At 41.8% G+C, this 22,062-nt stretch overlaps 1 long non-coding RNA gene across 1 annotated transcript in view; it reads right to left on the reverse strand.

The window, feature by feature from the left end:
• The window catches only part of LOC134353424 (uncharacterized), a 46,874-nt gene that overhangs the window by 10,494 nt on the left and 14,318 nt on the right, over positions 1 to 22,062 (reverse strand). Inside the window, exon 2 of the long non-coding RNA XR_010019621.1 lies at positions 9,022 to 9,078. This is a non-coding gene — a long non-coding RNA (uncharacterized LOC134353424). The remainder of the gene's footprint in view (positions 1 to 9,021; positions 9,079 to 22,062) is intronic.

Consider the following 22,062-nt stretch of genomic DNA (forward strand, 5'->3'; position numbering starts at 1 on the left):
GACGTGGAAAGGATGTTTCCTATCGTGGCGGAGTCGAGGACCAGATGATGTCCCTTTTGAACAGAGATGAAGGAGGAATTTCTTTAGCCAGAGGGTGGTGACTTTGTGGAATTTGTTGCCACAGAAGGCTGTGGAGATCAAGTCCTTGGGTATATTTAAAGCGGAGGTGACACTTCATTAGTAAGGGCATCAAAGGTTATGGGGAGAAGCCAAAAGAATGGGGTTAGGAGGGAAGATAAATGAGCCATGTTGGAATGGTGGAGCAGACTGAATGGGCTGAATGGCCTAATTCTGCTCCTATATCTTATGGTCTAAAAGTGGTGTTTGTGACTCCTGCTTAGGAGAGGAGCAGGTGCTATATCTGGAACTCATTCCCTCATTTGGCACTATCATTTAGCCCTCTACACATAGACAAGATTAATCTGTGAGATGACTATAAACAGAACTCTTATACAAACATGCTTAGACATACTTAGTTCCACTGTGTTTAAGAAGAGGCTAATTTTACCTATCCTTAGACCGAATTAGGTATTTCAAACTATTTCAAGAACTAAATCTGACTTGATTCATCTAGGTGTGACAGTACCCTGGCACTGAACCCAATGCCTTAATTATAATTATCTGCTTGTCAGCAGATTTACTAAACAAATTACACATAAATCCTCAAGGTCTTTGACAAACTGATAACTACCTGTTATACAGGAAAAAACAAGAAGGCAATCAAAAATCATTCAATGCCTGTTTGTCAAGGTGAGGAAGCAAGAGCTGAATTTGATATCTCCACCCTAGTGTCTAATTAGACAGTTGCAAAATAAATGAGTCACCTCATTGCTTGAACCAGCCACCAGAAAACTTGTGAGAATTTAAGCTCTGGATGTTCTCTCCATTATTCTGAATACTGAGATGAATCTAATTTGGTTAAGAGTTTACAACCCCTGAGCTATTTTTTAAAAGACTGCTTGTAAGCAGTAAATAAAGGGCATTGTGACAGCTAATTGAAATCTTCCAAATATAGACATCAGAAATCACTCACATTTAAAAATCTACTTTGATTACTGCACGGAAGTTACAAGGTAAGCAGACATGCAGTATTTTTATGCAACTCTGTGCCTACCTTTGTACCAAGCAACAGCAACTTGCATTTGTGCTGAACTGAGGTTGTGGCCTCCTCTGGCTGCAGTGATGCCTGGCTTTGTGTCTATCATAAAAGTTCAGTTCTGAATGGCATTTGCTTACTTTCATTATTTGCATGATTTGTTTTTGCTTTCTCTCTGTGCTTTGGGTGTCCAATGTTTTTTTTTCATGGGTTCTTTTGGGATTTCTTTGTTTTGTGACTGTCTGTAAGGAGACAAATCCCAAGGGTGTACAATGTACACATTCTTTGATCATAAAAGTACTTTGAACTTTGAACTTATATACAAAGTTCAAACTAAGGTATATTATCAGAATACATACGTATCACAACATACAAACCAATGGTTCTTTTTTCTGTGGGCACACTCAGCAAATCTATAGAATGGTAACCATAAATGGGATTAATGAAAGAGCAAGATAGAAGACAGCAATCTGTGCAAGTGCAAATATAAATAAATAGCAATAAATAATAAGAGCATGAAGTAACACGATAAAAAGTCCTTAAGGTGAGATCACTGGTCATGGGAACATCTCAATAGATGAGTGTAATTATCTTCTTTTGTTCAAGAACCTGATGGTTGAGGAGTAGTGACTGTTCTTGAACCCGGTGGTGAGTCCTGAGGCACCTGTACCTCAGCAAGAAAAGAGCATGGCCGGGGTGGTTAGGATCTTTGTTGATGGATGCTGTTTTCCTAGAGCAATGTTTCATATAGATGTGCTCAATGGTTGGGAGGGCTGAATCAGCACCTTGTAAGGCATGAAAATACCTGACGCAGGCGTCTCTTGGTCTGAGTCGACGTTCCCTCCCTCCCCTCCACCTACTGGGCTGAATCCATTACCTTTCATAGGATTTTCCATTCAAAGGCATTGTTGCTCCTATACCAGGCCATAACGTAGCCAGTCAGTACACTTTCCACTACACATCTGTAGAAGTTTATCAAAGCTTTTCAAGGTTGTATAATTTATACATTCTTTGATAATAAATGTACTTGAATCTTAAATTTTGAGTTGCAGATGAATGACTCTCCATCATAGAAACTGAAGGTTGAGGAATTAATTCTAGTTCTTCTTTCTGTCACCCCCTCTTTCAATCAATATCCCAGTCATTCCTAATGATTCCCATTTCTTTTGATACTTACACTATTTTCTATTAGTTAGTATCATCTTCAAGATACTTCTGTTGGGACAAAGCAACTCACATAGATGGTCTTAAAAGCTTCTGCTGACAGATCCCAAACATCCACAATTAATGCTATGTGTTAATTAGATGAATTTTAAGTTAGCTTCAAACTGATTACTGCTTGCAATTTACATTAAAAACTGGAGACTGGTTCTCTTTACAACACGAAGGTCATGTCACTGTGCCAGAAAGCTGAGATTACCAATAAGCCATTCAGGCCCTGGAAAGTGAATATCCTTCACAATTTAAAAAGCAAAATTAGGGAAGATGGCTGAACAGGCAAGCCTCTGTGTGGAGTTTGTATCTTCTTCCTGTGACTGTGTGCCTTTCCTAGAGGTGCTCTGGTTTCTTCTCACATTGTACAGATTGGAATGATAATTGACAAGAAGTTAAATACTGGGACTAGGATCAATTATTTATTTTTCTGTCTTGATCAGGATAACTGAATTTGGACATAGAGTGCTCAAATAGAGTCAGAAAGTCATAGAAAAGTACAGCACAGAAACAGGAGCTTCGGCCCATCTAATCTGTGCCAAAGCATTTAACCTGCCTATTCCCGTTGACCAGAACCAGAACGATAGCTCTCCATACCCCTACCATCCTTGTACCTATCCAAACTTCTCTTAAACATTGAAATTGAGCTTGCATGCACCACTTCAGCTGACAGCTCATTCCACACTTTCACAGCCCTTTGAGTGAAGAAGTTTCCCTCAATATGTGATACTGATCCTAGTATTAATTCTTTAGAAATTTTTTTAATCAAATATATTCAAAGTTCAAAGTAAGTTTATTATCAAAGTAAGTATATGTCAATATATACTAACCTGAGATTCATTTTCTTGTGGGCATTCAAGTAGAATAGGACTTTATTCCCTGGAGCGTAGAAGAATGAGGGGAGATTTGATAGAGGTATATAAAGTTATGATGGGTATAGATAGAGTGAATGCAAGCAGGCTTTTTCCACTGAGGCAAGGGGAGAAAAAAACCAGAGGACATGGGTTAAGGGTGAGGGGGGAAAAGTTTAAAAGGAACATTAGGCGGGGCTTCTTCACACAGAGAGTGGTGGGAGTATGGAATGAGCTGCCAGACGAGGTGGTAAATGCGGGTTCTTTTTTAACATTTAAGAATAAATTGGACAGATACATGGATGGGAGGTGTATGGAGGGATATGGTCCATGTGCAGGTCAGTGGGACTAGGCACAAAATGGTTTGACTCAGCCAAGAAGGGCCAAAAGGCCTGTTTCTATGCTGTAGTTTCTATGGTTTCTATGGTTAATAATGAAATACTTGGCAATCAATGAAAATATACACAAAAACTGTGCAAATACGAAAAGCAACAAGTAATAATAATATGCAAATGTGTAAAGTGTTGGCACGTGGCCAAGTGGTTAAGGCATTTGTCTAGTGATCTGAAGGTCGCCAGTTCGAGCCTTGGCTGAGGCAACGTGTGTGTCCTTGAGCAAGGCACTTAACCACACATTGCTCTGCGACGACACTGGTGCCAAGCTATATGGGTCCTAATGCCCTTCCCTTGGACAACATCGGTGGCGTGGAGAGAGAAGACTTACAGCATGGGCAACTGCTGGTCTTCCATACAACCTTGCCCAGGCCTGCGCCATGGAAACCTCCCAAGGTGCAAATCCATGGTCTCACGAGACTAACGGATGCCTATGAATATGTAAAAGATGAAAATGGACAAGCAACTTATATGCAAAACCTACTGAAGCATTTTGAATTGTAACATTCAAAAGAGAGATGCAAGCCTATTCCAAAGTGTTTTAGAAAGCAAGTTCAGCTGGATTGCTCTTGCATAGAGACAACGTGGATTCAGTGGACAAGCTGTATTTATTGAGATAGATACAGCGTGAAATAGGCTGTTTGAGCCATGTTGCCCAGCAACCCCTGATTTAACCCTAGCCTAAGCATGGAATATTGTAAACCGGTACGTCTTTGGACTGTGAAAGGAAACCAGAGCACCTGCAGGAAACCCTGGTCATGAGGAGGATGCACAAACTCCTTTTGGAATTGAACCTGAGTCGCCTGTACTGTAAAATGTTGTGTTAACCACTACGCTACTGTATTATCCTCCTGCACCTGCTGTCGTTCTGAACTCTACCTAAAACCTTTTAGGTTACTTTTGATTTGAGAGCAACCTGTCACACTAGTATAATTGAATAAAGTCCGAAACCCAGTAAATAATCTAGGGCATTTATTTTTCCAATTCCAGCAGCAAAAGTGTTTGAGAATTTTAAAGTAACTTGTCTCAACAAGATGTTGATGCTTTCACTTTGAAGAAACTAAAATGACAATTACATTCCTACTTCAGTGATATTGCTATGGCAACAATGCCATACAATGTTGTTTTGTGTGAGGGAACATGCCAGCTCTTCTATGGTCAGCCTTCCTGACTCCTGCTAGTGGGGAGCACTATTACTTTGTTGTAATTGTAAATTCTTGGCAGTCTTGGATCGGAGTACACACCCTACTGTGCACTATTGCATCTTGCAAGTCTGCATAGATTCAGCATGTCAGCAAAATCCTTGACAAACTTCGAAAAATGTGCAATGGACTTTATCCTAACTGGTTGCGTCATGGCTGGTATGGAAACGCCAACGTCCAGGGACAGAAAAGATTACAAAGAGTTGTAGATATGACTCAATCCACCACAGGCAAAGCCCTCCCAACCATTATGTATATTTACATGAAGAGGTACATCCATTATCAAATACCTGCAATATCCAGGCCATGCCCTCCTCTCACTACTACAATCAGGCAGGAGGTACAGAAATGTTAGATCTCACACCACAAGGTTCAGGAACAGTTTTTACCCTACAACCATCAGCCTCCTGAACCACTGTGGTTAACACTCATTCACCACAACTCTGAACTGATTCGACGAGCTACCGATTCAAGGATTCTGCAACTCGTGCTCTCAATAACCGACAAGTACTTTGATAATAAATTAACTTTGAACTTTGCAACAGCCATTCTGCAATTGTCACTTCTTTCAATCACAGATCATACTTGTTACCTTTTTACCTTCACAATTTGATTATATTAAAATTGAGCCAAACAGCGAAGAATATAGCAATCAGAAGCTTTTAAAATTAGTGAATTGAAAAATAACATAGGACCATTGAAAATGGTCAAATCTCAGTGTCTACGTGGGTGGAAAATGTTAATAGACAAGAGAAGATGAACCAAGTAATTGCTAAACCAATTATTGGGAGGATTTTTTTTTTGATTGGTGGGCTGAACAATTACACACAAGTCTCCTTTTCCCCTCAGTGCCTGAAATTCTCCTACGTGTTACAACACAAGGACACCCTCACAGAACTGAGAAGGACTATTGAAACAGAAGTGATTCTGCAAATGCTGGAAGTCCAGAGTAGTGCACTGAAAATGCCAGAGGAACTCAGCGGGTCAGTTAGTCCGGATGAAGGGCCTCAGCCCAAATCTTCGGCTGTTTATTCCTTTCAATAGGAATACTTGGCAGGATACTTGGTAGTGTGGAGGAGCAGAGGGATCTCGGGGTACATGTCAACAGATCCCTGAAAGTTGCCTCACAGGTGGATAGGGTAGTTAAGAAAGCTTATGGGGTGTTAGCTTTCATAAGTCGAGGGATAGAGTTTAAGAGTCACGATGTAATGATGCAGCTCTATAAAACTTTGGTTAGGCCACACTTGGAGTACTGTGTCCAGTTCTGGTTGCCTCACTGTAGGAAGGATGTGGAAGCATTGGAAAGGGTACAGAGGAGATTTACCAGGATGCTGCCTGGTTTAAGAAGTATGCATTATGATCAGAGATTAAGGGAGCTAGGGCTTTACTCTTTGGAGAGAAGGAGGATGAGAGGAGACATGATAGAGGTGTACAAGATAATAAGAGGAATAGATAGAGTGGATAGCCAGTGCCTCTTCCCCAGGGCACCACTGCTCAATACAAGAGGACATGGCTTTAAGATAAGGGTTGGGAAGTTCAAGGGGGATATTAGAGGAAGGTTTTTTACTCAGAGAGTGGTTGGTGCGTGGAATGCACTGCCTGAGTCAGTGGTGGAAGCAGATACACTAGTGAAGTTTAAGAGACTACTAGACAGGTATATGGAGGAGTCTGAGGTGGGGGCTTATATGGGAGGCAGGGTTTGAGGGTCAGCACAACATTGTGGGCCGAAGGGCCTGTACCGTGCCGTACTATTCTATGTTCTATGTAATAGGTGCTGCCTGACCTGCTAAGTTTCTCTAGCGTTTTATATGTGTTACTCTAAGACTAGTTAAAACCTACAAATGTACTAAGAATCAAATTTACACAATATGTGACAAATATTCTGATGGGCTCCTCGGAGAACCTTCTTTAATGTCACATAAGAGTGAAGTGTTCCCACCACCATCTCACAAACTGAAATTCCAGACAAAATGAAAGCTGTTTGTCAGGGTCTCTAGATTAACCAACACGTCAATATTCCACAAATGTGCAACTAACCCTGCTGTTAAATTGATTTGTATGACGTAGTTGCATTTTCGGGCTTTGGAGTACATAAATAGAATTGGAAGCTGAACTGAGAAATGGCATTTAACTTGGCCAAACCATATGTCAAGAAAGGAGAAAATGAGCAATCCCAGACTATCCAAAAGATGAGTAATCTAGGTCATGGTCTCAGTACCAAAAGCAGTTGAAACTCTGAACTATATCCATCTTCAAGAGCTGCAGTAATACTCATACTGAAGTGTGTAAAAGAAACAGCATTTGGATATTTATATTCAGGATCCACATACATATTTGTCATTTTATAGGTACACAATTATCTTCAAAGCATTACCTAAAGGATTTGCATTGTTTAAGACCATAAGACAGAGGAGTAGAACTTGACCATTCGGCCCCTCAAGTCTACTCTACTAGTCCTTCATTCACCTCTTAATCCCCCATTCCCCTGCTTTCTCCGTGTAACCCTTGACACTCCTACTAATCAAGAACCTATCAACCTCCACTTTAAATATACCCAATGAATTGTCCTTCACAGGAATCCGTGGCAATGAATCCCAAAGATTCACCACCCTCTGGCTAAAGAAATTCCTCCTCATCTCTGTTCTAAAGGAATGCCCTTGTATTCTGAGATTGTGCCTTCTGGTCCTAGACTCCCCTACTATAGGAAACATCCTCCGCATGTCTATTCTATCCAGACCTTTCAATATTCGATAGATTTCAATGTGAACCCCCTCATTCTTCTAAACTTCAGCAAGTATAGGCCTAGAGCCATCAAACAGTGAAAACAATTAACTCAAAATGTGGAATTTCTATTTTTGTGAACTACCACTAGTATTTTAGCTGGAAGAGCTGAATTTTAAGGATATCCTGTTTCAAAATAGTTGTGTAAATAAAGTAAATTTTACATTTCAGATCTTTTAATCATGGAAATTCTCATCAGCTGACAATGATGTACAGTGGTATGCAAAAGTTTGGGCACCCCGGTCAAAATTTCTGTTACTGTGAATAGTTAAGTGAGTAAAAGATCAACTGATCTCCAAAGATCCTAAAGTTAAACATGAAACATTCTTTTCAACATTTTAAGCAAGATTAGTGTATTATTTTTGTTTTGTACAATTTTAGAGTGAAAAGAAGGAAAGGAGCACCATGCAAAGGTTTGGGCACCCGAAGAGATTTGAGCTCTCAGATAACTTTTACCAGGGTCTCAGACCTTAATTAGCTTGTTCGGGCTATGGCTTGTTCACAGTCATCATTAGGAAAGGTCAGGTGATGTAAATTTCAAAGCTTTATAAATACCCTGACTCCTCAAACCTTGTCCCAACAATCGGCAGCCATGGGCTCCTCTAAGCAGCTGCCTAGCACTCTGAAAATTAAAATAAATGATGCCCACAAAGCAGGAGAAGGCTATAAGAAGATAGCAAAGCGTTTTCAGGTAGCTGTTTCCTCAGTTTGTAATGTAATTAAGAAATAGCAGTTAACAGGAATGGTGGAGATCAAGTTGAGGTCTAGAAGACCAAGAAAACTTTCCCAGAGAACTGCTCATAGGATTGCTAGAAAGGCAAATCAAAACCTCGTTTGACTGCAAAAGACCTTCAGGAAGATTTAGCAGACTCTGGAGTGGTGGTGCACTGTTCTACTGTGCAGCGTCACCTGCACAAATATGACCTTCATGGAAGAGTCATCAGAAGAAAACCTTTCCTGCGTCCTCACCACAAAATTCAGCATCAGAAGTTTGCAAAGGAACATCTAAGCAAGCCTGATGCATTTTAGAAACAAGTCCTGTGGACTGATGAAGTTAAATTAGAACTTTATGGCCGTAATGAGCAAAGGTATGTTTGGAGAAAAAAGGATGCAGAATTTCATGAAAAGAACCCCTCTGCAACTGTTAAGCACGGGAGTGGATCGATCATGCTTTGGGCTTGTGTTGCAGCCAGTGGCACAGGGAACATTTCACCGGTAGAGGGAAGAATGAATTCAATTAAATACCAGCAAATTCTAGAAGCAAACAACACACTGTCAGTAAAAAAGCTGAAGATGAAAAGAGGATGGCTTCTACAACAGGATAATGATCCTAAACACACCTCAAAATCTAGTATGGACTACCTCAAGAAGCGCAAGCTGAAGGTTTAGCCATGGCCCTCACAGTCCCCTGACCTAAACATCATCGAAAATCTGTGGATAGACCTCAAAAAAGCAGTGTTCAAAAAGAGGTGTTACTAAGTACTGACCATGCAGGGTGTCCAAACTTTTGCTTCGAGCCCTTTTCCTTTTCTGTTATTTTGAAACTGTAAAAGATGGAAATAAAAAAATCTTGCTTAAAATATTAAAGAAATGTGTCATCTTTAACTTTATGCCTTTTGGAAATCAGGTCATCTTTTACTCGCTTAGCTATTCACAGTAACAGAAATTTTAACCAGAGGTGCCCAAACTTTTGCATATCACTGTAGGTCATCTGGCAGAAATGGAAAGTAAATTTATTATCAAAATACAGAAATGTTACCATATCCAATCTTGAAATTCATTTTCTTACAGGAAAAAAGGAATACATTAGAATTTACGAAAAAAGAAACTACTGTATATATAAACAAAGACTGTAAAACGCCAATGTGCAAAGTGCCACAAGAACATACCTTCCCTCTTATCTCGGTTCACCTATCACCTGCCAGCTTGTGCTGCCTCCTCTCTCCCCATCTTCTTCCTTCCTTTCCAGTCCTGATGAGCGGTCTCAGCCCAAAACATTGGCTGTTTGTCATCTCCATACATCCTGCCTGACCTGCTGAGTTCCTTCAGCAGTGTGTGTGTCTGTGTTACTGAGAACATGAATCGTATAGAGTCCTTGAAAGTGAGTCTGTAGATCATCGAATTAGTTCACAGTAGTAGTGAATGAAGTTATCTGCACTGGTTCAGGAGCCTAATGGTTGTAGGGTAATAACTGCTGCTGAACCTGGTGGTGCTGGACCTAAGGCTCCTGTACCTCTTGCCTGATAGTAGCAGCAAGAAGAGAGCATGGCCTGCATGGCTGGGGTCCTCAACAATAGATGCTACTTTCGTGTACTAGTGCTTCACGTGACTGTACTCAGTGATGGGGAGGACTTTGCCTGTGATGGCACGGTCTGTATCCACCAGTTCCTGTAGACTTTTCTGTAACTGGGCATTGGTGTTTCCATACCAGGCTATAATGCACTCAGTTAGGAAACTCTCCACTGCGCATTTCTACAGGTTTGTCAAAGTTTTTGGATAACGAGCAAATCTACCCAGTCCCTAAGAAAGAAATTCATGGTTTGAAGCTCCCAGAAACAGCCAAATAACTAATTTAATTGGTGTTGATGAAGAGTATCCATGCCTGGAAACCTGAAGAATCATTTCATCAAATAAACCAGTTGCCTTGGCATCTATAATACTTTCAAAGGCCATAAAGCTCTACATTAACATTTATTGTTCTTTCACAAAATACTTTTAATTGTAACTAGTAATTTATAAAGTCCCAACATGTTTGCTTGGGCCAACTTCCAATTCTGTCTTTGATTTAGAAGGAGCTTAAGACCTCATAGAAAATCTACAGCACAATACAGGCCCTTCGGCCCACAAAGCTGTGTCTTTACCTTAGAAATTACCTAGGGTTACTCATATCCCTCTATTTTTCTAAGCTCCATTTACCTATCCAGGAGTCTCTTAAAAGACCCTATCGTTCCGCCTCCACCACCACCACCGGCAGCCCATTCCACGCACTCACCACTCTCTGCATAAAAAACTTACCTCTCATATCTCCTCTGTACCTACTTCCAAGCACCTTAAAACTGTGCCCTCTCATGCTAGCCATTTCAGCCCTGGGAAAAAGCCTCTGACTATCCAGACGATCAATGCCTCTCATCATCCTGTACACCTCTATCAGGTCACCTCTCATCCTCCGTCGCTCCAAAGTGAAAAGGCCAAGTTCACTCAACCTATTCTCATAAGGCATGCTCCCCAATCCAGGCAACATTCTTGTAAATCTCCTCTGCACCTTTCCTATGGCTTCCACATCCTTCCTGTAGTGAGGTGACCAGAGCTGAGCACAGTACTCCAAGTGGGGTCTGACCAGGGTCCTGTTTAACTGTAACATAACCCCTTGGCTCTTAAACTCAATCCTATGATTAATGAAGGATAATGCACTGTATGCCTTCTTAACCATAGAGTCAACCTGCGCAGCAGCTTTGAGTGTCCTATGGGCTCGGACCCCAAGATCCCTCTGATTCTCCACACTTCCAAGAGTCTTACCATAAATACCATATTCTGCCATCATATTTGACCTACAAAAATGAACCATTTCACGCTTATCTGGGTTGAACTCCATCTGCCACTTCTCAGCCCAGTTTTGCATCCTATCGATGTCCTTCGTAACCTCTGACAGCCCTCCACACTAGCAACAACACCCCCAACCTTTGTGTCATTAACAAATTTACTAACCCATCCCTCCACTTCCTCATCCAGGTCATTTATAAAAATCACAAAGGGTAGGTGTCCCAGAACAGAACGCTGAGGCACACCACTGGTCACCGACCTCCATGCAGAATATGACCCATCTGCAACCACTCTTTGCTTTCTGTGGGCAAGCCAGTTCTGGATCCACAAAGTAATGTCTCCTTGGATCCCATGCCTCCTTACTATCTCGATAAGCATTGCATGGGGTACCTTGTCAAATGCCTCGCTGAAATCCATATACACTACATCTACTGCTCTACCTTCATCAATGTGTTTAGTCACATCCTCAAAAAAATCAATCAGGCTCGTAAGGCACGACCTGCCTTTGACAAAGCCATGCTGACTATTCCTAATCATATTATGCCTCTCCCAATGTTCATATATCCTGCCTCTTGGGATCTTCTCCATCAACTTACCAACCACTGAAGTAAAAATCACAGGTCTATAATTTCCTGGGCTATCTCTACCCCCTTCTTGAAAAAGGGAAGAACATCTGCAACCCTCCAGTCCTCCAGAACCTCTCCTGACCCCAACGATGATGCAAAGATCATCGCCAGAGGCTCAGCAATCTCCTCCCTCACCTCCCACAGTAGCCTGGGGTACAACCTATCCGGTCCTGGTGACTTATCCAACTTGATGCTTTCCAAAAGCTCCAGCACATCCTCTTCTTTAACATCTACATGCTCGATCTTTCAGTCTGCTGTAAGTCATCCCTACAATCGCCAAGATCCTTTTCCGTAGTGAATAATGAAGCAAAGTATTCATTAGGTACCTCAGCCATCTCCTCTGGTTCCATACACACTTTTCCACTGTCACACTTGATTGGTCCTATTCTCTCATGGCTTCACATACTTGTAGAATGCCTTGGGTTTTTCCTTAATCCTGTCTGCCAAAGCCTTCTCATGGCTCCTTCTGGCTCTCCTAATTTCATTTTTGAGCTCCTTCCTGCTAGCCTTTTAATCTTCTAGATCTCTATCATTACCTAGTTTTTTGAACCTTTCATAAGCTCTTCTTTTCTTCTTGTCTAGATTTACAACAGCCTTTGTACACTACAGTTCCTGTACCCTACCATCCTTTCCCTGTCTCACTGGAACATGCCTGTGCAGAACCACATGCAAATATCCCCTGAACATTTGTCACATTTCTTCTCTGAGAACATCTGCTTCCAAGTTCCTGCCTGATAGCTTCATATTTCCCCTTACTCCATTTAAATGCTTTTCTAACTTGTCTGTTCCTATCCCTCTCCAATGCTCTGGTAAAGGAGATAGAATTATGATCATTATCTCCAAAATGTTCTCCCACTGAGAGACCTGACAGCTGACACTTCACCAGCAACTTTGATGTGTGTTGATTGAATCTCTAGCACCTGCAGAATTCCTCGTGTTTGAGCTGACATCTGTTCTTTTTGAACATTTGGATAAAGCACAGCATGAGATCTCAGTGTAGAGCAGAGTTCCCCAACTTTCCTTGTACCATGGAACAATACCATTAAGCAAGGGGTCCGGGGATCCTACATTGGGAGCCCCTGTTGTAGAACAACAGCAATAACACATCCTGTCACAAGAATACAAGGAAAAATGAGCAGAAGTCGGTCATATTATCATGGATAAAACAATACACAAGGCCAGAAGTTCTTCGAGTTTCCCTGTCCAATTATCCTGAACAGCCATCACTGTGGATGAAGCATGGAGAGCATTCTAACTGGTTGAATCACTGCCTGGTATGAAGGGGTCACTGCACAAGATCAGAAAAAGCTGCAGAAAGTTGCTAACTCAGCTAGCTCTATTATGGCACTCGCCTTCCCAGCGTCCAGGGCACCTTCAAAAGGCAATACCTCAAAAAGGTGGCTTCAGTCATTAAGGACCCGTATTAGGGACCTAAATAGAGGAGCCGAAAGACACACATTTCAGGAATACATTCTTCCCATCTGCCATCAGATTTCTGAATGGATAATGAACCCATGAACACTAGCTCACTATTTCATTTGCTCTCCTTTTGTACTATTTATCTAATTTTATTTTTTATATATGCTTTTTATTGTATTTTATAGATTTTTCATTATTATTACATATTGCAATGTACTGCTGCCACAAAATGAATTTCACAACATGCAGTATGCCAGTGATAATAAACCTGATTCTGATTAAATTAAGTTCTGACATTTGACATGAAATTTCTCTTTCTGGTGATGCTGGCTGACCAACTGTTTCCAATGTTTTCAGTTTTTTTTAAAATTCTATATAAGTTGGGTAAGTTATTTAACTTTTCTGTGTGTAACTTAATTATGACACTTTCTGTGCGTAACTTAGCCAGAGGATGGTGAATCTGTGGAATTCATTGCTGTGAGTCATTAGGCATATTTAAAGCGGAGGTTGATAGATTCTTGATTAGTAAGGGTGTCAAAGGTTACAGGGAGAATTCAGGAGAAGAGGTTGAGAGGGATAATAAATCAGCCAAGATAGAATGATATAGTAGACACGATGGGCCGAAAAGTCTAATTCTGCCCCTGTGCCTGACAATAAATGGGGTAGCAGGAATGATTGGAATGCTTTGAGAGCAGAGATAGAACCTGGTGTGTTCTTCTGGTGCTGTATCCACTTTAAGGTTCAACTTGTTGTGCATTCAGAGATGCTCTTCTGCACACCACTGTTGTAATGCATGGTTATTTGAGTTACTGTACACTTTCTGTCAGCTTGAACCAGTCTGGCTATTCTCCTCTGACCTCACTCATTAACAAGGTGTTTTCACCCACAGAACTGATACTCACTGGATATTATTTTATTTTGTTTTTGCACCATTTTTAAACTCTAGAGTCAGTTGTGCGTGAAAAACCCAGGAGATGAGTATTTTCTGAGGTACTCAAACCACCCCCTCTGGTTCCAACAATCATTCCACAGTCAGAGTCACTTAGATCACATTTCTTCCCTATTCTGATATTTGGTCTGAAAAACCACTGAACCTCTTCCAGTTTATGTTAATTGCCATTCAAACATAAATGAATATAGTCAAATGAAACAATGTTACTCCAGGGTCAAGGTACAAAACATAGTACCAACAGTTACACACAGCACAAGGGACATATAGCACATACAAGATAGCAGTAAAATATAGTCACACAAAAAAAAAGTCCAAGACGCTGAGTCCATGAATGATGCAGTAGTCTGCAGTTGACCACAATACAGCTTGCCTTCTGCTGAGTGAACACAGGAGGGCAGCACTGACTCCAGCTTGGACACTGCACCACTCTGCCTCTGGTGGAGTGCACCGACTTTGACGCCTCCCTCCTGGGCAGCTGTAAACAGGCAACGCCGCGACTTAAGGCCTAGTCCTTGCTATGTCCGAGGCCGCACAGCTCCTCCGCCATCTGCCCCTGCCGACCACCAATAAATCAGTGAATCGGACTTGCAGCATTCCACATTAACGATGTCCAACAGGGTCTTGTGATCAGAAGAAAAGGAACCAAGATGATGACTTGCTGTCAGACTGCACACAGCCTTTGTGGACTGACGCCTCCGAAGCCCCTCTGATGCAGGCAGCAGCATGATCCGCAACATCCAGATCCTTCACTTTCTTCACCCACAAGCATCTCGCTGATGGCGTAGACCTGCAATACTTCAAATTCTTAATGTCCAGCAGGCTCTTGTTGTTGAAAATATGTTTAAAAAGGACAATAGCACCTTTGGTTGACCCAGTAGAAGCTGCTGCAATCGAATGTGCAACCATCTTACTGGAAGTCTCTTGACCACGTCTGCATGGTTTTATGCGTCGCTTTGCTACCACATGATTGGCTGATTAGATATTTGCATTAATAAGCAGGTGAACAGGTGAACCTAATAAAGTGGGTATTGAGTGTATGTTGAGGTGGTTGAAAGCAAAGAGGGCTTTATTGTCAGTGTGGACTCAATGCTCTGAAATTCTGTTTCTCTTGTGTTTAACCCTATGATAATAAATACCAGAAATTCTACTTGTCCCATTTCTACATGGTATTCCTGAATGATACCATCAATGTTTCATTCTCCTTCTCTCCCCAAGTTTCTTGGGTAAGCCTCTTCTCTCTTGGAAATTTTCTGCCAGTTCTTAGGAAGGTAAGTGATGTCATCTGCAGTGAAAAACCAACTGCTGGATGAACTCAGAGAGTCAGACAGCATCTGTGGAATTGGGGCAGGTGAGTCCTTTTCTCCGAAGGGTTCAGGTTGAAGATAGGTATAACTTAAAACGTGGGCAATAACTGCACTGGATTCTCAGAGTAGTTCAGGAGTCAGGTTTGGCAGTGTTTGAGCTCCAGATAAATCAGCTCTAAGCTGCTCATTCTTCCAGTCTCAATGGGGAATTAGTCAGCTACTAACTCAACAAGTTTGTATTCTTTCTACGGTTTATGTAACTTGTTGCTCACTTTGTTCTCTCGAAAGGTGGTAGTGTTGTTAGCATAAACGACAGCGCCAGTGGCCAGAGTTTATTTCCCGCCACAGTCCGTAAGGAGTTTGTACGTTCTCCCGGTGACCATGTTGGTTCCCTCCAGGTGCTCCCATGTTCCAAAGACAGACGTATGGGTTAGTAAGCTGAGAGCTTATTATGTTGGTGCAGGAAGCATTGCGAAACTTGTGTGCTATTTATTTATTTATGGAGGTACAGTGCAGATGAGGCCATCCTGCCCCTTCAAGCTGCACCACGCAACAATCCCCGATTTAATGCTACCCTAATCATGGGATAATCTACAATAACTAATTAACCCACCAACCAGTACGTTGGTGGACTGTGGGAGGAAGCCAAAGCACCCAGAGGAAACGCACGCAGTCATGGACAGCACGTACAAACTCCTCACAAGCAGTGGTGGGAATTGAAACCGGGTCGTGTTGTGCTAACCACTACGCTACTGTGCCCCCAGCACGTTCTCAGACTGTCTTAGTCATTGATGCAAATGACGCATTTTGCTGTATGTTTTAATGTACGTATGACAAATTAAGCTAATCTCTTTACCTAAATACAAAAGGTTTGCAGATACTGGACATCCTGCGGAACCTAGCAGGTCAGGCGATAAATGGCAGGAAATAAACAGTCTGGATATTTTGGGTTGAGAGCAAGACTGATAACCATTTGCTTTTGCAATTGCTTAAGTGACATTTGTCATTTACCTAAATTTACTTCCAGCCTTGATCCTAATATATTTTTTCTCAAATGTATTAAAATATTCAACCCACTACCAGCATTATGGACAGGGTCTGGCAGAACCCATAAAGTTCAATTGATGTCTTTTATAAACTCTACAACACTAAAATGAAAAACAAAAACTCTTTTATACAGGAACTCCAAAAAGGGTGGAAATCATTTTACTTTAATTACTCAGTAATTATTTCACCAGATAACCTACTTCTTTAAACCAGTTAAACTACTTAGTAGTTTGCATAAAGAAGCAGTGTTATGGAGAGATGGTGCGGAGCAAAGATTGTTCGTTGACCTTGCAGCCTTCTACCGTCACCTTACTACCACTGACAGGTGAGATACTTCTATACAGAGAGTTTGACCGGCTCCTTCACGAAGAGTAAATTTTTAGCTTTGAGAAAGTAGTTGTGGGAATGGTGGATATTTTGTTGTTGCTCTGGATTTCCAGCATCTGCAGAATCTCCTGTGTTTATAATCGCCTAAGGATCCTTTCTAGCCATGCTCTGTACTAGCTATCTCACCTCTCCACTCCCAGTCCTGATGTAGGGTTTTTGACCGAAACCACTGACAATTTACTTCCTCGCACTGATGCTGCTCAACCTGTTGAGTTCTCCAGAAGGTTGTTGGTAGGTGCAAGTGTTGGTATTGACGGAGTGTGTAGAAGGGCCTGACTCTGAGATTTTATAGCATTAACATTCCCCAGTAACCATATCTTCAACATTCATAGTTCAAAGTAAATCTTTTATTACCATATACAACCTTAAGATTCATCTTCTTGCAGGCAGCCACAGAACTTAGAAACATAATAGGATCCATGAAAAAACAGACATAGCAAAGGCCAGCAAGCACCCAACATGCAAAAGAGGAAAAATCGTGAAAATAGTAAGAAAAGTAAACACATAATACACAGAACATGAGCTGCAGGATCCCTGAAAGTGAATCTCCGGGCTGCGGAGTCAGTTCAGCACTGAGGCATGTGAAGCTGGATTTTAAACTCTTGACTCAGACTTCTAGCTCTCTACCTCATGACTTCAGGTCAGTGATGATCACTGATATAAAAACAGACAACACTGGAAACTCTTAGCAGATCCTGCAGCATCTGTGCAAAAGGAGACAAGTGTTTCAGATCCATCTAAACTTTCGCTTGTTCCAATGAAGTACTTTGGACTCAAAATCTTTAATGTTTGTTTCCAGATGCTACGTGACCTCTTGAATGTTTCCAGCATTTCCAGTTCTTATTTAAAGATTTCCAGCCTCAACAGTTTTTTTTTCAAAATGTTGTTTATAACTACATCACGATACTTCCTTACCAAGAAGAAGAGGGTGGGGAGGGGTACATGGGTTGGGAGAGGAAAACTGTTTGAGAACGAGTGCAGACAGCTGACTATGGGGAAGACATAATTTTCAAATGTTTATTGCTTACCTAGCCATAAACACATTGGTTCATGCAGCTGCTGAACTTTAAAATAACAAAGGTTCGAACATCAGTTCAGGAGTGCATAAAACAATTTGCCTCAATTGGCTGTAATGGGGAACATCAGAATCTATCACTAGCGTATATCGTGAAATGTGTTTTTTTTTGTGGTGGCAATATATTGCAGTCGATAACTTAAAAACATAATTTATAATAAGATATTTTTAAAAAATTAATTAAATGCATAATGCAAAAACAGAGCAAAAATAAAGACAAAAATACCGAGTAGTGTTAATAGATTCATTATCCATTCAGAAATCTGATAGCAGAGGGGAAGAAGTTGTTCCTTAAATGATTCAGGCTCCTGTACCTCCTCCCTGATGGTAGCGATGAGAAGAGGCCATGCTCCAGGTGATGGGGGCATGTCTTGGGTTAATATTGTTAATATATACTGTTACGTACCCCGTAACTGGGTTGCCAAACCAGCAGAAATGGATCACTCAGTTGGAGTCTGGAGTACTAGAACTAAGAAAGTTTTATTAAAGAAACAAGCAACACATTAATCGAAAGGATAATAAATGCAACAGTTCAGCGATGATAAACGCACATGTGCACAGAAGTAAGATAACAGCATCAATCAAGCTCTATCGTTGTCTAGGGGTAAATGACCAATTTCAAAATGACTCAAAGTTCAGTCCAGTTTGTAGTTCAGTTCGCAGTAATCGTTGTCATGGCGATGGACAAGGTGGGGAAGAGAGACATAGAATAGGAACAACTCATCATTCAGCACAGCTTCACTCACAGACCAGCGAGATGGCTCACAAACAGCATTTGGGCGGGTCCTTGGTGATGTCACCTGAGGTCACCGACTGTGACCCCTCCTCCAGATGCGGTCGATCCTCTGCAGTGAACCCGGCACCCAGGCAAGGGCGGACACACACCGGGTTCCCGCTGATCGTACCTTTCCACCCTTGTCGTTGTCTGGCACTTCTCACCCACTCGTGAGAAGCGCACCGCTTCCAGGGTCTCGTTACCTCGGGTGGCGTGTGTCGTCTTAGCGAACCTGTCCCTTTTTATCCCCCTGCTGGGGTATCGCCTGTCCATCACTTCAAACAGTTCAGGGTTCAAAGGGGGGAGCCGCTCCAGACAGCTCTTCCTCCCACATCCCCTCATTACACATTCCCAGACGCTGCTCCATTGTTCCTTATCTCTCCTTCCCCTGAGGGCAGGTGGCAGACCAACTGCTGATGCCACTGATGCTAGCCCAGGCCAGCAAACATCTTAATTTTAGGTGTATTCTCGTAACAATACTTTATATCACTTCATCTACAAATTGTTCCCATCTATAAAACCCAACAGATTCTACCTCTGTTGCCTTCCTGAGCACTCTTGACTCCACCACTTTTACATTCATATGGAATTTATCTTTCAATATGAACAGTCATCACCTGGACAAACAGGAAAATATTGTTTATAATACACCAATTAATTCTGCTGCACAAGTTCACAGTAACCTTGCATTGAGCAATTTTTAATTTCCTGTATGTGTCTATCTGCAATGTTACCAATAGTCATTGGATTTATTATGCAAAGTTAATATGTCATAGGAGCAGAATTAGGTCATTTAAGCTATTCCATCCTGGCTGACTTACTTTCCCTCTCAACGTCATTCTTCTACCTTCTCCCTATAACTTTTGACACCAGTGCTAATCAAGAACCTTTGAATATACCCAATGACTTAGCCTCAACATCCTTCAACGGCAATGAATTCCACACCCTCTGCCTAATGAAATTCCTCCTTATCTCTGTTTTAAAGGGATATCCTTCGATTTTTTGAGCCTGTATCTTCTAGTCCTAGACTATGCCACTATAGGAAACATCCTCTCCACATCCACACTATCTAGGTCTCTCAGTAGTCAATAGGTTTCAATGAGATCTCAGCTTATTCTTCTAAACTCAAGTGTGTACAGACCCAGACCCATCTAATGCTCCTCCTATGTTAATATTTTCATTCCCAGGATCATACTCGTGAACCTCCTCTAGACCCTGTTCAATGCCTGCACTTTACTCCACGTGTGGCATGAACAATGTCTATAATGTTTCAAGAAATGTTATTTGTGTCTACATTTAACAGTGAACAAGAAGGAAGAAATATATTGTCAATTGATAGTGCAGTTCTGAGATGCCCCATTACAGGAATGATGTTAAGGGTCTGAAGATGACTCAGAAGGCATTTACCAGGACGTTGTTCGGATTAGAGGATATCACCTACAAGGAGAAGCTGGACAAACTTAGACAGTTTTCTTTGGAGTAGCAGAGGCTGAGGAGAGATCTAATAGAAAATAATTAAACGATGAGAGCGTAGACAGTGTAGAAATGTTGAAAATTATCAGGATAGATTTAAGCTGAGAAAGTGAATGTTTATAAGGGGATGTGTGGGGCAAGCTTCTGACACGAAGACTGGAAGTTGTCAGGACCGAAATGCCACAATAGTAGTGGAAGCAGATGCAATATTGGTGTTCTAAAGGCTTTCCTATTGGCCCGTGAATATATAAGCAAAGAGGGGATATGGATTATTGGATCATGTTTTGGTAAACAGATTAGTTTCATTTGGCATCATGCCTGGTGTAGGTATTATGGACTGAACTGTATTGCTCCTGAGCTCTATCGCTCTCTGATGTATGTTCAGACTCAGTCTCGCCGGCTATACAGACTACTTTAGAACACATAGACAGCAACAAAGATACATCAAGCTGCTGTTTATTGATTACAGCTTGGCGTTAAATACCATCTTCCACTAGGTATTAATCACCAAGCTTCTCGTACTGGGCCTCTTTATCCCCTTTTGCAATTCGACCCTCGAGAGATCACAGTCATTATGGATTGGTGATTACATCTCCTCGTCGGCAGTCAGCACAAGTGCACACCAGAGATGTGTGGTTAGCCGACTGCTCTACTTTCTCTGTACTCTTGACTGCATAAATAAGCACAGGGCAAAAAGCATCTATAAATTTGAAGATCGCACCTCTGCTTTTTTTGGTAAAGTCTCGGATGTTGGCAAGGAGACATGCAGGACTGACAAAGATCAGGTGAGCGTGATCATGTCACAACAACAGCCTTGCACTCTAAGTCAGCAAGACAAAGAAATTGTTTGTGTACTGCGGAAAGGGAAAGATTGGGGAATTAAGACCGGTCTCCATTGAGGGGTCAATGGTGGAAATGATTTATATTCCTTGATTACAGCATCTTGGAGGATCTGTCCTGCCCATCACATTGATGCAATCATGAAGGTAGGCCGGGTGGTCGACTTCTTTTGGAGTTTTGGAAGATTTGATATGTCACCAAAAATTCTTTTGAATTGCTCTTGATGCTGCATTCTGCCTGATTACCTCACAACCCGGCATGGAGGCTCCAAAGCACAGGATTGAAAGAGGCTGCAGAAGGCTGCAGACTTGGCCACTCATCACAAGCACAATCCTCCCCAGCACTGGGGGAATTTTCAAACGGCAATGCCTCCAGAAGGTCACAAACAAGAGAAATCCAGGCAACACACACAGAGTGCCGCAGGAACTCAGCAGGCCAGGCAGCATCTATGGCAAACAGTGAACAGCCGGCATTTTGGGCCGAGACCCTTCAGCAGGACCTCAAGAAGGTGGCATCCATCATCAAGGTGCCACAGCAACTGGGATATGCTCTCCTCTTGTTACTACCCATCAGAGAAGAGATAGAGAGTCCTGAAGATCCACATTCAATGATTCAAACAACTTCTTCCCCTCTGCCTTCAGATTTATGTGTGATCAATGAACACCCTCTCACTGAAAGTGGCTGCACAAATAGACAGGATGACAAAGAAGGTGTTTAACTTGATGGCATTCGTCAGTCAGTGTATTGAGTTTATGAACAGGGACATTTCTTGTTTTATAATAAACCACGGGTGAGGCTATGCTTGGATGTTGTGTAGCTTTGGTCATTCTATCATAGGAATGACTGTCAGGTTGGCGAGGGAGCAGAAGCAATTTAAAAATATACTGTCTGGACTAGAGGGCCTAAGTTATAGGGGGAGGCTGGCTACACTGGATTTTTATTCCTTGGAGCATAGGAGAATGAGAGGTGACCACAATGAAGTTCATGAAATCATGAGGGATATGGGTAGGATGGAAGGTCATGGTCTTTTCCGTAGCTTTGGGCAGTCCAAAACTAAGGGCACAGATACAAGGTAAGAGAGGAGAGATTT

Source organism: Mobula hypostoma, chromosome 10 (genome assembly GCF_963921235.1).
Source record: "Mobula hypostoma chromosome 10, sMobHyp1.1, whole genome shotgun sequence".
In the NCBI taxonomy this organism is placed as follows: domain Eukaryota; kingdom Metazoa; phylum Chordata; class Chondrichthyes; order Myliobatiformes; family Myliobatidae; genus Mobula; species Mobula hypostoma.